General features: G+C 34.9%; 2 long non-coding RNA genes across 7 annotated transcripts in view; one reads left to right on the forward strand and one right to left on the reverse strand.

Moving 5' to 3' along the window:
- The first annotated feature begins 2,346 nt into the window (after nt 1–2,346).
- LOC136219271 (uncharacterized) overlaps nt 2,347–17,665 on the forward strand; it is a 44,534-nt gene continuing 29,215 nt past the window's right edge. For 3 of the 6 annotated variants that reach the window (XR_010684115.1, XR_010684116.1, XR_010684111.1), the window contains exons 1-4: nt 3,993–4,562; nt 5,431–5,481; nt 5,596–5,661; nt 5,744–5,793. This is a non-coding gene — a long non-coding RNA (uncharacterized lncRNA). Of the gene's footprint in view, nt 2,480–3,992; nt 4,563–5,430; nt 5,482–5,595; nt 5,662–5,743; nt 5,794–9,612; nt 10,034–14,342; nt 14,479–17,665 lie in introns of those variants that run through there. The other 3 variants (XR_010684112.1, XR_010684114.1, XR_010684113.1) reach the window with 3 other exon arrangements.
- LOC136219272 (uncharacterized) lies at nt 5,800–9,618 on the reverse strand. The gene is made up of 3 exons (XR_010684117.1): nt 9,377–9,618; nt 8,616–8,803; nt 5,800–7,038 (listed from the first exon to the last, which is right to left on the reverse strand). It is a non-coding gene; the product is annotated as an uncharacterized lncRNA (long non-coding RNA).

The raw sequence follows: 17,665 nt of genomic DNA on the forward strand, positions 1-17,665 counted from the left end.
TTTAGTACTCCCATTTTCAGCAGAGAACTGCACTCCCATTTTCAAAATATTTAGTTGGAGAAGAACAAAGTTGATTAGTTGCATCAGAAAGGGCATCCAATTTTGCTTCCAAACTCCATGTCTCTCCATTTCCATTTCTTTTTTTATTATTATCATCAATGCCCCAATCTACAATGTTTCCAACCACTCCCTCTCCATGCCCCTAATCTACAATGTTTCCAACCACTCCTCCATGCCCCCAATCTACAATGTTTTCAACCAGAATTTTTTCTACAAAAGGATCCTTCTCCATCTTTGACTTCTTTTTTTTATTCCACTGAAATCCAAACCAGAAAGCATACCTTCACGTAACCAGTTCCTATGAGATTGCTTCTTAGCTTGAATTTCAGGGTGTGTTTTCTAAGAGATTGTTGAACAAGTTGCTACCACAATTCCTTTTAGCTTCATTATTTCTGTCGAATTGATTATGAACCAGCAAAGAGAGAAAAGCAATGAGAGATAGGGGCAAAGAGAGAGAGACCAGTAAAGAGGGAGAGGGTAGTATTTTATATTTAATTAAAGGGTATTGTTGTAATTATATGTTAGTTGAATAGTGTGGGTCCTAATTTAGAATTAAAATTGGTCAAAACTTGAGTTGACCGGTTAGTAACTGGTTAATCGTATTTAATTGTCCGGTCACCCTTACTTGAGGTATATTTTTGAGACGAAATGTAATTCAGGTACCAAAGTGTGAGTTAGGGTATAGTTCAGGTACCAATAGTGTAATTTACTCTTAAAACTTTTATAGTATATATATTTTTGTGCATATTAGATTATCAACTTTAATTATTTATTTTCCTTTTTTTTAAACATAATTATTTATTATTAGTTAATATTATAATGTTTTTGAATTAATATTACAATAGCATATTCATAAAGTTTATAAGGCTACAATTTTACTGAAAACAATATTTTTTATTCATTTTTTAATAAAATAAGTTTTACATTGTTAAATTTGAAGTTTTATTAAATTAGAATTTTTAAAATTTTGGAAATTATAGAATGTTGGAAAAAAAAGTGAGTCCAACAATTCGTAACTCAGCGTCTTCTTAAATAATTTTGACCAAACAATTTCTATAATTATGAGTCCAAAATTTGTTGACTCTCCTCGTATCATTTAATTTCATCTATCATTTATCTGCAACATCAATATTGACATGCAGACCTCATGTTGTCGGAAACCTCCATCTTATAGCCACTAAACTAGCTATCCTTCCCCCTTTTGACATTCCGACTGAAACTTGACAAGAAAAGCAAACGCATTGGAGACAAATCGGGGCGCTGAAATCATCTTGTCATTCTAAAGCTAGTTATTACGTTGATTCCAAGCTTCCGATAGAACCATGCAGAACTGCTCCTTCATCAATTGCAACAAGAACCAACATAGCATCATTGAGACCTAATTAGAGAAATCATAGACTTGAATATTAGTGATATCAAAGCAGATTGAACTCCAACAATCCTCTACAAACTTACAGTCTATAAAAATATGAATGTTTATGCTCTCCTAATTGGTCACACGAAACACACCTATTTTCTATGGGAACTCCTTTGAGGAAAAGTTTCTCACAGTTGGGGAGATAGTTGGTGCAAGCTTTCCACATGAAACTCTTAACTTTTGGAGGGAAGTTAAGTTTTCAAACTCAAACCAGCCGAACCCAGAGCAAAATCATTTCACTACGCCAAATAGCCTCTCAGACGACGGTTAAAAATCGTCATCCCGTAAGATATAAATCTGTCACGAGGCTCGCTGCCTTCTGATGCACCTTCAGACGACGGTTACGTTCTGTCATGTGAAGGCACGAATGTGTACTGTCATATTACTCTTGTTACGATGCAGCTTATTTATTACTACCATCACCTTTAATGTCATCACATGACATACTAATAATTGAAAATGTCAAGTAGATATATAGAAAATTGGCATATTGGTATTCACGATAACAATTTTTATAATAATTTCTGTTGTTGTAACTTGTTTCAAATGGCATACGTCTTAATCAATAATGTCAATGGATTTATTTTCAGATGACAGAATCGTTTATTTTAATGTCTTTTTATTGTTGTTTAGGTTACATCTTTTTAAACCTAAATGTCACTCTTTACCTTCTTCTTCGAATGAGAATTTTTTTCCAACTTCAAGGGTTACTTCAATCCTAAAGGATATATTTGGAATTCGCCAAATCACTGGAGGAAATCTTCATAAGTATTAGGAGTGGTTCAATCAATTGTGCACCAGCTGTCCCAACCACCAGATAAGTGACCAACTTTTAATTCGATATTTTTATAAAAGTCTAATCTTATCTGACAGGGATGCTGCCAGTGGTGGACCTTAGTGGACAAAACTCTCACTGAAGCAAGGAATCTAATTACAAGAGTTGTTGCTAATGCTCAATAGTTTGGCTCTCGCCAAGATATGTTTGGAATTAAAGTGAATGAGGTAAGTAACTCTTCAGTTGAAAAACGACTTGATATTCTTTCTTCACTTGTGCAGAAAGCATTATAGAGAAACACTGGGTAAACTACACCAATGGTACCTGAACTTTACATAGTTTACACTTTGGTACCTAGATTACATTTTGTCCCAAAAATATACCTGAAGTAATAATGACCGGACAATTTAGTATATTTTTACCGGTTATGACCGGTCAATGCGAGTTTCATGAGTTAATTACATTAATGGTACCCGAACTTTACCATAATTCACACTTCGGTACCTGGATTTTATTTTATCCTAAAAATATAACACAAGTAAAGGTGATTGAAAGGTTTAGTTCATTTGATCGGTTAGTGACCGGGTAACATGAACTAAACATTGAGACTCACCATACACTCAATTAACATAAAATTATAATATGGTCATTTATGAGCTAAATGACAGTATTATAATTTTATGTTAATTGAGTGTATGATTGGTCTCAATTTTTAATTTAAAATGGTCAAATATACTAAAATATTGAGTCATCTTTACTTGAAATGTATTTTTTGGACAAAATGAAATCTAGGTACCAAAATGTGAATTCGGATAAAGTTCAGGCACCATCAGTGTAATTTTCTCATCAAAATTGCATTGATCGGCCATTAACCGGTAAAATATACTTAATTGTCCGGTCATCGTTACTTCGGGTATATTTTTGAGACAAAATGTAATCTAGGTACCAAAGTGTGAATTAGGGTAAAGTTCAGGTACCATTGATGTAATTTACTCGAGAAACACTCAACAAGTAAAAACTTTTGGAATTTGTTCGAGTCCAAACCATCCAACTGATGCTTGTCACACTCTCCGAGAGGAAGAATAAGTCAATGCTATGGGGAATTTTCAAAATCAGCAAAATCAAAGGAGATATGACTCATATTCACCTACTTATAATACCTACACCATATATTATATATTGCAACCATTTTTTAGAAAATGATGCCTTAAAACATTGCATTAGCTTAATTTATTTGACTGTTACTATTCATGAATGTGGAATGCAACCATTCTAGATAAAGTGTTGCTTTTGATGTTTTTAAGTCGTTTTATTTGAGCTAAGGTAACGTTTAGATAATATTTACAAATAACGTTACATTATTTAACTTGATAATTAGATAAAACAACATTTAATCATGGAAGTAACGTTGCGTTATTTCATACTAATTCATTTCCTAAAATTTCACTAATTTATTGGCTTTACAATTTCCCTCCAAAAAGTAATAAAATAAAATAAAATGAATGCAAAAAAATTGAAGCATGAGTATTCAATTAACAACATGTCCCATAAAAGTAACAAGAAATAAAAATAAGAATAAGATAAAGTTTTAAATATCTATAAAAGATGATTTGATTTATAATAATTAATTGTCAAAACATAATTTTTTTTATAAAATTATTTATAAAGATGATTTGACTTACAATAAATAATTTAAGTTGATTTGATTTATTAGTAAAAATGTGGGATAATTAGTTTAGATAAAAACCTTGTAGAGAAATGTGGAATTTAGTTTATAATAATTAATTGTCAAGTCAAGTAATTTTTTTTAAAATTAATTTGTAGAATACAAACAAAAAAGATAGGAAATATAAAAAAAAATACTAAAAGAAATGAGCAAGACCAAAAATTGCGGGAAAACTGAAAGTTTTGGCGCCTAAAGGAAAAAAAATCCTAAAAGATAAAATAAAAATAAAAGCCCTAAACTTACTTTCCTGTGCGGGCGTTTCTTCTCTATGTGATACAATTTACAAAATACCTAAAATTACTTTCCTGCACGCGCGTTTCTTCTCTCTCTGATTCATCTGCCTTCCGCGTCTCCGACTAAGAACTTCAGTTTGTTTAGGTTGGGTCTTTGAGGGCGGTGAAGGTACCAAGCCTTCTCTCGATGATCTATTTCTAAGAACTTCCGTCATCTAGGTTGGGTCTTTGAGGGCGTGAAGATCAAAAGCCTTCTCTGGGTATTCTATTTCTGTTGTTCGAGGTATTGATTTTGTCCCAAGCCTACTCAGTGTGAAATGCTGTCCGGGGAGAGATTGTGACCTTGCTCAGGTAATGCGTATTACAAGCTATTTTGTGTCGTATAAGATCATTGTTGTTATTAGAAATATGGTAACACAAAATAGTAATTTAATGGTATAATTAATTTAATATATTACCTTATCGGAGCTAATGAATTGCGATCTCTTCACTGCGTTTAGATAGCCTGCTGGTTTGATACCTAACATAAAAAAAGAAAAAAAAAATAACTTAAGTGAATTTCATTAGAAATTATCATATCAATGTATAATGCAATATCATTTCAAATAAAGTATTTTTCAGTTTTTTTAATTTATTTTCAATTAAAACAATTCCTTTACATATAAATACGGGATAAGGTACCAAAATAGGCCTATGTTTTTTTTGAGAAAGTATCAATTTAGGCTCCGCGTATAAAATTACACCAATATAGGCTTAATGTTTTAAAAATGTACCAATTTAGGTCTCGAAAACGGAACGAGACACGTCTTTAATATTACTCTATCAAGTTCTTTCAATTGTACGTGGAGGGAGAAATCAGAACTCAATGGAGTAATAGGAATGACGTGTCTAATCTGTTATCGAGACCTATATTGATATCCTTTATTAAACGTTAAGCCTATATTGGTGCTATTTTGTAGATGACGTCTAAATTGATAGTTCCTCAAAGACCATATGCCTATTTTGGTACCTTATCCTTATAAATACTAATATAGTATAATGCAAATCAATTATTTAAAAAGAAAGTATAGCTTTATGAAGTATGATCATTAATAACTCTGCAATTGATTTACAAATAATTAATCTTTAATAATTATTTTCATAAATTTATGATGATGTTCTGATATACTATAAATATAAAAAGATTACCTTATCAAATTTCTTGAGTATTTTTGTGCAGAATTTACAAGAAGATTTGAAGTCTAATCTAGGTTCTCATCCATTTTATGAGGTGTGTTAACGAGCTTGATGAGGAAACTATATAGATTCAGTTTTTATTCAAGTGTAAATTGTTTGAAATGCTTTGCTTCTTAGATACATTGATATTGATTCTTCAATTATACAGATAATTTACATAACATTGGGAATCCTCAATCTCTTCATCAGCAGCCAATAACATTTTTTTCGGAAGGTTAGTGTGATGGAGTCTCTTAATATAAAGCATTAGGCTATTTGAGCTATCCACTTTTAATCAATGATTATTTCTTCTTTAGGTACTTGATTTATGTGACCATTCTTCAATTTTGGACAAACGTGACTCAGGGTTTGTTCAGTTACTCTATTTTTATTGAATTTGATCAATCTACTCTCTGTTGGGAATTATGATCAAACGGGCCTTGGACTATATAAAGCCATGCATTCATGTCACTATAAGAAAATCACTAGTTAATGACTGAAAAATCAGTCCCTAATCGTGTTTAATGACCCATTTTACCAGTTACTGACTGAATTGAATTCAGTCACTAACTATGCTGGTTGGTAACCGTTTGCTGACCAATTTCCAAATTTGGTCATAAACTTAAAGACCAATTTTTTCAGTTAGAAATCTGAGTAGCTAACTTAACGACCAATATTTAGGACTGATTGCGTGGTCCTTAACCATCATCCCAAGATAATTAACCGACCTTCTTCACCGATGAAAGAGAACCTCTACTGACGAATTTTCCCTCGGCAAATTTTAGGAAAGCAACTGAATACCATGGATGAAAAACTAGTACCTATGGAATTTTCATCGGAAAAATAGAACAAAATTTTCATCCAAAATCAAAATTATATATACTTTTTGCATTTCATATTTCTTCCAAGATCAAAATTATATATATATATATAAAACTAAAACTAAATTTATATTAAAGTACATATCAGTTAACCAAACAACATTAACTACAAATGCTTAGTAGATTTAACTACATAAAAAACAGTACAATCTGACTACATATATAATTAAAGTCAAGTATACTAGTATCATAGTAATGCAATGTCAGGCCTGGATAAACCTAAAAGCTACAAGCTTCAACAAAATATAGTGCAAGGTCTAAATAAACCTTAAAAAGCTATAAGCTGCAAAAAAATAAAAATAAAACTAAGCTACGCTAAATATATGGACATCATGATAATATAAGGCCTGATGAACCTTAACAAGCTGTATCAACTTCAAAAAAAATGGATGCCATCGTCACAACGTGCCTGCTCTCCCTCCACTTGATTTAGATACTCCATAAAACGGACCCTATCAATATTAAAGCGAGTAAGTTGCTCCTGTATGCGCTGAATCATGGGATTTTTAGCACCAGAATTTGAGGCAGATGCCTCACTAATACCTGAGGATGAGGCGCCTGTTGAATATGTAGGTGTGTGCTCACCATGAAACTGCACAGCTTGTACCAAGCCCAAAAATCCTCCCCCTAGTAAGACGTCCAACCGTCCTATAAAATGCTTGAACCTCATCAAGTGCTTGTGCAACTGTCCCAGGTGATGGGTTAGTTTGTGTAAAGTCCTCAAATTCTGCCTACATTTATTATTAGAAGGACAAATTAAATTAGTTAATGTAGCACATTAAAAAGCATGTGTATATACTAACAAAACATTAATTATAATTAATTTCACCTGCGTATCCCTAGAGCGGTCATTAAAAAAAGAAACTCCATTCTCATGTGTATGTAACCATAAAAAAAATTGAGAATAAAGAACATATATAGCAGGCTATGAAATTGGACATACAAGTGCCTATTAGAGAAGAATGCATAATTACTAAAGATAGACATGTTAAGTGCTATTCTAAAACAAGCTGAAAAGCATCAAGCTAATCTAAAAAATGAGGTAACAAACCTAATAAGGTAACCACCTCACTTAGTCAAATAAACAATAGAAAAATACATGAAAATGGATGCGAACCACTTTATATACCAGCTACTTCAGTTAGCATTCAAATTTTCTAAAAATCCAACCTTATAATCTTTGAGAGCACGCAATAGAGGTAAACATGAACAATCGCATAGAATGAAGATTATAGATTATGCAGAAGCAAGGCTTATTTAACTTACACAATAAAGCTTGTTGATTAACCAAAGCTTGGTGGAAAAATAAGGCATACCAAGTGATATATAGTAATAGTTTGGTTTTACAAGAAAAAAGATATAAAACAAAATTCAGCAGGAATGGATTATGATAAATTCTAACATGTAATCTGTTAGTTATGAAAATTGTAATCAATTCAGCAAATGCATGGGTCAAAACGCCCAAAACCATTCAATTTTTTACATATGAAAGACATGTTAACTACTGCCATCAACATGGTATAAAGAAGACACCTAGATTTTTTCCTTAAACATGAGACACTACTTCTATCATATAGTACATTTTAGGATTAAAAGCAATTACGTAATATTGTTTAAATAAGTCTAGTTCCTCTTCCCCCCACCCCCACCTCCCGTCCAAAATATACAACAACAACAACAACAACAAAGCCTTAGTCCCGAAATGATTCGGGGTCGGCTAACATGAACCATCATATAAAACCGTGACCCCTCCAAAATATAGTACAGATAAACTAGGTGCACATCTGATCAGCTTTAGATTACTAGGCAGTGTCCTAAAACATACAAATTTCAGTTACGGTATTAAAAAAAACTAATAGTGCATGTAGGAGACACTTGTATCTTAAAGAAAATCCTATGAGAAGACTGCAAAATATGAAAGCAGCAAGAACAAAAGCAGAGCATAATGTAAAAGTTTAGCAGCAAGAACAAAAGCAGAGCATAATGTAAAAGTTTATCAGTGCATATAGGAGACACTTGTATCTTAAAGAAAATCCAATGAAAAACTTCATATGAGAACACTACAAAATATAAAAGCAGCAAGAACAAAATCATAGCATAAATGTAAATGTTTATCTGTTCTCTACCTAAGAAACACCAACTACACTACATGATTTAAACTTTTATGGCATAAAAGTAACAACTCTGAAGATTCAGAGATCCAAAATACACTAACTCTAACATGAAGCATTCCAATAATCCCAAAGACATTTATAAAATAGCATGATGCTCTCAGCTTTTGGAAGATGATAAGAGATGTGGATTTTACCATTGATTTAGGGACATCTGTGATGAGAATCCCAAGAATACCACTTGGAACAGGATCGAACTTTGAGATTTTTCTGCTGACAGTTGCATAATTCCTACCGTGGGCGGCTTAGCTTTTTTTTTCTCATAATTTGAAACAAGCAGCAGCCTATCACTTTTTAGTTCACCAACAGCATAATAGAAAATATCCTGACAAAAGGGAAAGATTCAATATATAAGTTCATTTATTAAGAGGAAAAAACTATATTGCAATTCTCCATCCCTAACTAGATATGGTACCCTTTCAAAGCTCCCACAAGTCCTTAAAGACAGTCAAATTTCAAGTCTCTCACATAAAACAATTGCTGGAAAAATTCCCAAGAGATGTGATCAAAGGGCTATCAGGAATCATAGTCTACACATCTGGTGTTTGTAATTAATAAATACTAATCTACCAGCAAAGAGCAAAATTTCAGTATAATGATAATTGACCAAAAGTAGAACTTCAATAATAAGCATCATGTGAAAATAAATTACTTAATAAGGAAAGGTATTAGTTATAATGGGTTCATAACTAAGAGTTGTAAAAAAAATTAAGAACTGTATTAGGAAAGAGCAGTATTCTAACCCTTACTGTATCACATTCAATCTAAAGTGAAATAACCACAGCTAAGAAACAACAAGCAATTTTCAAGTGTGTTTACTAATAACAAAAACCTCATAGATCTTTAGCAAAACAGTAAGAAGAAAAAACCCAGGAAAACACCAATTTGAAAAAATCACCTGAAACCCTAATAGATCTCTCATCTTCCTATATGCTATGTCACCAGCCACAGTCTCTGGCAACTTCAACCGGCACAAGCTAGTAGCAAGCTGACTAGCAGACACCTCTCTATAGATTTTGGGATGACTTTACGAATACAACCGCCCTTCATCTTTCCTCCAGCTCTTCCTCATCATGTTCGACTTTAAACATTTATCCCGTTATCATATATCTTCCATTTTACGAAAAATTTCAGGCGGCTTCGGCTCTGGCTCCTCCTTTCAACAGAAGTTCTGTACTCTTAAATCGAGTAAGACTTATAGTGCGAATTCGACGGTGGGGCTTCAGATCTGGATGAAGCTGCAGATTCAAGGTTGTAGAAGAAAAAAGATGAAGGGGATTTACTCCTGGAAATGTCATCGGAGGATTAGGGTTAGAGCAGAGAGAGGAAGACATAAAAAGAGATCCGGATTTTTTTTATCTAGAGAGAGAGGAAGAGTTAAAAGAGTTAAAATATACATATATATTTTTAAATTTAATTAATAGAAATTTAAGGACTTCAATGGTGGTCTTTAACCATTCAGTTTAGTAGCGGTAAGTGGTAAAGCTGGGCCCATGTCTTTGTATGGTTTATTGACCCATTATATTGTTAATGACTAATTTTAGTCTTTAATTAATGACTAATTTGTATTTAGTCCTTAAAATCAGTCATTAACTCCTTCTTTTCTTGACAAATTTGTTGCCTGAATGAAGTTTTTCATTCTGTTTTTCCAAAAGGTATAGTTAGACCCGAAGAACAGAGGAGACCTAGTAATGGACAGTCCTTCAGGAAGAATCTGAGTTGTCTGATTTCTTAGGAGGAAACGAGTGCTGTTCTCAGCCATTGTGGGGATCAGCTCAAGATAGTTATATCTTGTTCAGTGAGCTGTTAAGCTCTGATACCACTTGTTGGTCCTGTGTAACGTGACAATGTTAGTTCCAAGGGGGGGGGGGGTTAGAAACTATTTAAAAAAATTAGGCTGACTGTTAATTTTTAACTTAGACTTTCTTGAAGTCTTTTAGCACTGTGGTACTGAGTAAATTTCAGATACAAGCTTAGTCAACAGGTGACTAAGTCTAAATCTGTCCTTGAGTCAGGAGATAGCACTTGAGTCTATTCCTGAACTCAGCTTCTCAGTTCACTCAACTCAGCTTATGTTCTTTTTAGCGTTTTAACTAGGCAGGATTATAGCAAGCAATAAGTTAAGGAGATAAGGGTTAGAAAGATATTACTCAGCAGACGTATCCTGGTTCGGCCTCTCCGCCTACGTCCAGTCCTCGGAATTCCTTCCAAGCTTTTCAGAATCCTCTACTGAGCTCTTTAAAGGTAGAGCACAAACCTTTTACAATAGAAAGCTGAGTATACAAGAGTACCTTCCTCTATTCCTCTACTCACTCCTATCTCTACTGCTGAGTACTATAACCGAGTACTCAGCTTCTCCTTTCTATACTTCTAGAAATGATAAGTGTTTGTTTGTCCTAAACAACAATTGCTAAGACACTTTAGATAAACGAGATCACTCTAGACTTTTACACAAGATTGAAATTGGTGTAAGATTTCCTTTGCTTTTCTCACAGAACTTCGAATATCAATTTGGTCAGCGTTTCGACTTGATTGAATATCTGCATGGAATGAAGCGTTTGAGTGGCCTATTTATAGTGACACTTGATGCACCGCTAATTTCGAATTTCAAAATAACCGTTAGAGAGAAACGGCTTCCTTCGCTTTCACTCAGTACGTGCTCAGCGTCCTCGGCCAAACCAAATCATTGTATCTTTTGTCTTCGTCAGTGCTCAGCAGCTTTTCGTCAAGCAAGACAGAATGTCTCCACATTTATGGCAAAGTCTTCCAAACAGCTTTCTGCGTCTTCTGAACATTACCCAAAGTAGAAATACTTTGTCTTCAAGTTTATTCAGGCCAGCCGCTGACCTGACTTCCTTGTCGCTCAACTCAGCAGCTTCGTCTTGAAGCTTTTGGTTGAAGGCTTTTCGATCCTTCTCATTGTTGGGCTTCCGTTTTGTTCAGTACGAGCTGCGTTTTGATCTTGGGCCGTGAGGCTTTCATCTGTTGACTTGAGCTTGACTTTCTCTTGTGGGCCTTTGGGCCTTACAACTTAATGTCTTATAGATTAAATGACTGAACATTGAACACACACATTAGTATGAATAAATCAAAACATTTAAATTTAATGTGTTAGAATATTTTTATCATGGAGATTTAATTCTTGTTAAATAATTTTGTCAAATCAAAATCATGTGGACAGGTGTTTCAACAAACTCCCCTATTTTGATGTTGGCAAAAATATTCAATTAGAAACTCAGTGTTGAGCTCCCCCATGATGGTTGACCTTTTCTTAACTTCTTAAGATTCTCTCCCATAAGGGTTGAACCACTGACTTAGTTTTACTTTAAACATTTTAAGGTTTAATCAATTCCAATGTCAGTTTTCAGAGTAAGGTCAGCACTTGGAACATTTTCACTTTACTCAGTTTTGATATTTAGTTAAGCGGAAGATTATAAGTTCAGATATCAGAGTTGAAGTAAGCTGAGTACATTAGTTGGGGCTGAGTAGTTTTACTCAGTGGCCAAGTACTTGATTAATATTTATGTTCACTGGTTTCAGTTACTTTGTTCAATGAGATTTAAATAAGAAGACATGTGAGAAAGGTCATGAATCTAGATCAACACAGCAGATAAGCATAAAGTGATAAACAGATAACACAATTGTTTGGAAGAAGATACAATAATATATTAACTCAGTCCAGCAAGAAACATGTCAGCTGTTGTCCTCGTTACAGACTCTAGCAAGTGCACTAGATACAAGTAATAAAATGATAAGTAGAGTATCGTCTCCTCAGGGATTGATGACCAAATTTTACTAGAAAATTTTTGCAGAACAGGGTGTTCGTGGTGTGTGATTTTCTTTAGTTGAGAAATGATTTGATATGGTGAATAGAAATACTAATGATAAAGATTCAGTCTCAGAAAATGTGTTTTGGTTATGATAAAAAGAGAGAACAGGCTAGGCCACAGCGGAACAGGTTACTTTCAGCCCTAAACATCCTATTTATTCATGAATGACATAAAGTGAAGTCAAGGTCTCTGTTTTAAAGCTCACTTAAGTCAACTTTCGTGTGTTCTTAAGATTCTAAGATGTACTACAACATTAAGGGCCCTTAATGTTGGTTCTTTCTTGCATTACCATCTAAACAGCATTTCAATGAAGAAAACCCTTGATGCAACCTCTTGACATCTCTGTTTCGGGGTTGAATGCTTGACAAATAGTTCTGTGAAGATGAAAGTAGTGTCCTATCATGCATCTAACACTAACATACATGCATTTAGCAATGGAGTTAAGGATTTGTCAATCACATCAACATATATCAACATTCATTCATAAATAAGAAAAATAGAAAACTTACATAACCAGCCATTGCTGGCCAAGCCCGTTCAGTTGACTACTCACTCATAATTATGAGTGAACAACCACAGAAACTACAATAAATCTCCATTAATGGAGTTAGATCTCCAAATTAAAGAGAACTCTCGTGGAAGATGAAGTGTCAGCCCCCCAAAAGTTATATCTCTGTCCTCACACAGTAATCTATTTAATTAGGAGGAAAGAAACATAAAAAGTACTAAAAAGTACACTAAACAGCCGTTCTGACAGATTATGGCCACTTGAACACTTCAAGGCCCTAATCTTCTTCAACAAGCTAGATCTCCACTGGTCCCACGTCTTTCCTTAGCTGTCTTCCATCTCTTTACATGCAATTACCCTTTGGTCTATAGATTTCCCTTTAATTTTTCCTGTAACGGGCTGTTTGACAGCTTTCTTCACAAAATCTGCAAAAAGGGTTCTTTAGTCCTAAATTAATAACAATTAACAGCCCATAAGCCTATTTTTAGTGAAATAACATATGGTTATTAGGGTCAATTATGAACCCATCAAATACCCCCAAATTGAACTTTTGCTTATCCTCAAGCAAACACAACAGAAAATAGAGAAAAGAACAACAAAAATGGAAAAGCAAAGAAAATAAAAAGAAAAGGGAATGACATAGAAACAAGGCAATGGAGAAAACATAAGAACAAGAAATGGAACAGATCTAGAAGAGATAATAGACAACAAAAAGAAAAAAACAATAGCAGCAGAACTTTATTCAACTTTCAACTAACTCAACCTTTGATTAGCACACAAGAGCTTGATAAAAAAAATGTGGTTAGACCAGATCTAAAACATGAATTCCAATTCAAGAAATTCGTCAAAGCGTAAGGTTGAACTTCAAAATTCAATCCAACAACCTGTATTCCCCAAAGTGCCTCACTAAGGAAGGAATTTTCACTCACTCTCAAATGGCCTTTGTTGCCACAAGGAAGGGAATGGAACTTCACTCCTCAGCTCAGTACACACATCCATAGGCTATAATTTTGCTTATTGGCCCTATCTCCACAGATTAAAAATTATCCAAACATAGTCAAAAGGTCTTAAACATAGGTTGTAATGTTAGGCTAAGGCTAAGGTATGGAAGTGAATGGCTATTTAAATGTAAGAATTCTGTCTACATGCACTGCAATTCACCATACTCAGTTCTCAACACTGAGCAATTCTGCCTCAACCTAATCACTCTACACAGCCTGTTTCACAACATTGGCCAAACGATTCTTCAAACACACAAAATACAACCATCCAAACATTTCATTTCAGGCTCAAGATATAAACATGTGTCCTGAAAATGAAAAGACTTTATTCAAACATATTTTTGTTATCTTCTAAAATTCCTATTTGGGATTTTTTTTTATTTTTTTATTATTTTTTTTTTCTTTTAACCTTATTCAAAAAGTGGTCCTCACTCCATCATCATCCCTCAAATGTCATCATTTCAACAATTTTATCATTATACACTCAGATTTTCTCAAAAATGTATTTTTCTTTAACTAGAGCAGCTTGTTCTGAGGCATGAGACAAATTCAAGGCGTTTGGGGATTAAAGTGAAGGGAATTCGTTCCTTTAAGTAGTGTTTCAGAAAGAATAGGCTAAGGCACAAGTTGGTTATCCTAAAAGTGTGAGTGCAATGCACGGGTAAGCTTTTTGTGGAGTGAATTTGGGATCTAAATGCTTTTTTCATTCTATGTTCTTCCAAAATTTTACCATTTTGACTAGGCAACCAAAGCAAAACCTACCTAAAGACAATATGTACTAGCCCTCTCACAAAGAATCAATGCATTTACATGCTAATGTAGGCTCAAGTTCTCACAATTTAGGGCTTTTACATGCACTAGGGCTTAAGGTCCTCTAATTGAATTTTGAATTAAAACCCAAATTTTCAGAACTTCTATCTTTTGAAAATTGAATTATCACTGGGTTCACCACACACTAAATTTGAGGTGCAAGCATGCAATCATTGATTGGCAATTTAAAGTCTTTTTTTTTTCTTTAATATATATATTATTCTGCTGCTATATACAAAAAGAAAGGGAAAACAGAGAGCAAAAAACTAGAAACAGAACATGCTGTTCAGAAACAGAGAACAACATAGAATTTTTAGACATTTAACACAAAGTACGAGGAATTAAGAAAAACTACGAACATGTACTGACATTTACAAGATAGAAAAAGAAAGGGAATGACACAACATTTGGGGTTCGAATGACACCTTGTTCACAATATAAGGTCCAGACCATCTGCACTTCAATTTTTCAGGGAACAGCCTCAACCTGGAATTATACACGAGCACTTTCTGCCCTTCATGGAATTCCTTCCCTTGAATCTTTTTATCACGCCACCTTTTGGGGGTGGGTATATCAGGTGGTTCTTTGTGTGAGGGCCCAATTATGTCTGGTGGAAGTGGTGGTTTTGTTGCTGTTTCTAGGGAACAGCTTGTTCCTAGGGAACAGCCTGTTCCTTCACAGATATTCACTTCTTCCCCCAGCAGTGTTTCCAAAGTGTCTTGGTGATAGTCCTGCAAAACAGACGGGGTGTGGCATGCATCCAAAAAATAGCATGTATCATCACTTGAGTTAGCACGCCTCATGGCCTCATTCATCCTAAAAATTATTTCTTCACCATTTATCCTTAAAAACAATTGTCCCTTTTCAACATCTATCAAGGCCCTACCCGTAGCTAAAAATGGTCTCCTTAAAATGATGGGCATATGCAAATCCTCATCTATGTCCATGATAATAAAGTCTACGGGTAATATGAATTTCCCTATTTTAACTAGCACATCCTCCACAATTCCCCTAGGATAACGTACAGATCTATCTGCTAATTGAATCGACATCCTAGTAGGTTGAGGTTCTCCCAAGCCTAGCCTAGCATAAACAGAATACGGCATAAGATTGATACTAGCTCCAAGGTCACACAATGCATTTTCAATATTCAATTTACCGATGGAACAAGGGATTGAGAAACTCCCTGGATCTTTGAGCTTTTTAGGAAGCTGCTGCCTGTTCTGCAGTATTGAGGAACAGTCTCGATTCAGTTTAATCATGGAGATGTTCTCAAGCTTTTTCTTGTTGGACAGAATATCCTTCAAGAACTTGGCATACTTTGGCATCTGAGCTAGAGCTTCCACAAATGGAATATTGATGTGTAACTTTCTCAATGTATCAAAGATTTTGGAGTTTTCCTCTTTCATCTTTTGATTCACAAGCCTTGCTGGATAAGGAACAGGTGGTACATAGGGAGGAGGTGGAATATACTTCTCCCCAGGTTCCTCCTGAACTTGAATAGGCTCATGTTCTTTAGCAACCTGCCTGGTGGCCTCTGGAACAGTCTGTTCCTTAACAGTTTCAGATTTTTTTGAGGTACCTGCAACATCAACAACTTTTTTAGCTTTAGTAGGGGCAGAGAATTCTTTACCAGACCTTAGCGTGATAGTTGTGACATCTCCTTTAGGATTAGGCTCGGTATTGCTTGGAATGACACCCTTTCCCTTGGATGAGCACGAATATGCCACTTGATGCATTTGAGTCTCCAGATTCTTGATGGAAGCTTGAGTTTGCTTTATGAATTGCATGATCATGGTTTTCAAATCTGGCTCAACCTCTTCTTTAGCCTGAACAGGCTGTTTGTACTGTTGCTGAGGTTGTTCTTGGTATTGCTCTCTTTGTTGCTGCTGGTACCTAGGTTGTTCTTGCTGATTTTGCTGTTGTGTCCACTCAAAGTTGGGATGATCCATGGAACCAGAATTACATGTGTTTGAGTACGGATTGGGTTGATTTCTTTGATTGTACCCAACATAATGACATTGTTCTTGGTTGGCTTTGCTCGGTTTAACTCTTGGGCAATTGATATCGAAGTGTGGACCACCACAAAAGTCACATTCATCAGAAAATGAAGGTTCACTATGAATGGAAGACACATTCATCTTGCTGATTTGCTTAACAAGCTGTTCCACCTGAGTTGTCAGCTTTGAAACAACATCAGAATCTGAAATCTTCTTCCCATCACTCCTCACCGAGTGCCAATTGTAACTTGTATTGACCACCCTTTCAAAGAGATCATATAGAGCTTGTGGTTCAAGATCTTCAGGGCTACCATTTGCAATGGACTCAATTTGAATTTTATAGGTATTGGTGACTCCATTATAGAAATTCTGAACTTGCATCCACATGGGAATGCCATGGTTTGGTACCCTTCTCAAGAGCTCCTTGTAACGTTCCCAAGCCTCGGCTAACGACTCATTTTCTTCTTGCATAAAACGAGAAACCTCGTTTCTCAACTTGATAGCTTGCCGTGGTGGGAAGTACTTCATCAAGAACGCACTAGCCATTTCTTGCCAAGTAGTTATTGATCCGGGTTGAAGGTTCTTCAACCAAACTCTTGCTTTATCTTTTAGAGAGAAAGGAAACAGCTTTAACCTTATAACATCATCGGCGACCCCCCTATTTGTTCTGAAAATGTTACACATTGCAACAAAATCTTGAATATGAGCATTAGGGTCTTCATTGTGGTATCCACCAAACCGAACAACAGTTTGAAGCATTTGTATTATGGATGGCTTGATTTCGAACAGGTTGTTCCCCTCATTAGGCAGCACAATACATGATGAGTTCCCTTCAGTGGTAGGTCTGGAGTAATCTCTGATTCTCATGACTGGGTGATTATTGTTTTCACCTTCTTCTTCTTGAACAGGTTGTTCTGGTACTCTTCCAGCCATTCTTCTTTGTTTCACAGAAATTTTCAAATAGAATTGTTCCTTTCAATCCCCGGCAACGGCGCCAAAAACTTGTTGTCCTCGTTACAGACTCTAGCAAGTGCACTA

The sequence above is a fragment of the Euphorbia lathyris genome, chromosome 2 (genome assembly GCF_963576675.1).
Source record: "Euphorbia lathyris chromosome 2, ddEupLath1.1, whole genome shotgun sequence".
NCBI classification, from domain to species: Eukaryota; Viridiplantae; Streptophyta; class Magnoliopsida; order Malpighiales; family Euphorbiaceae; genus Euphorbia; species Euphorbia lathyris.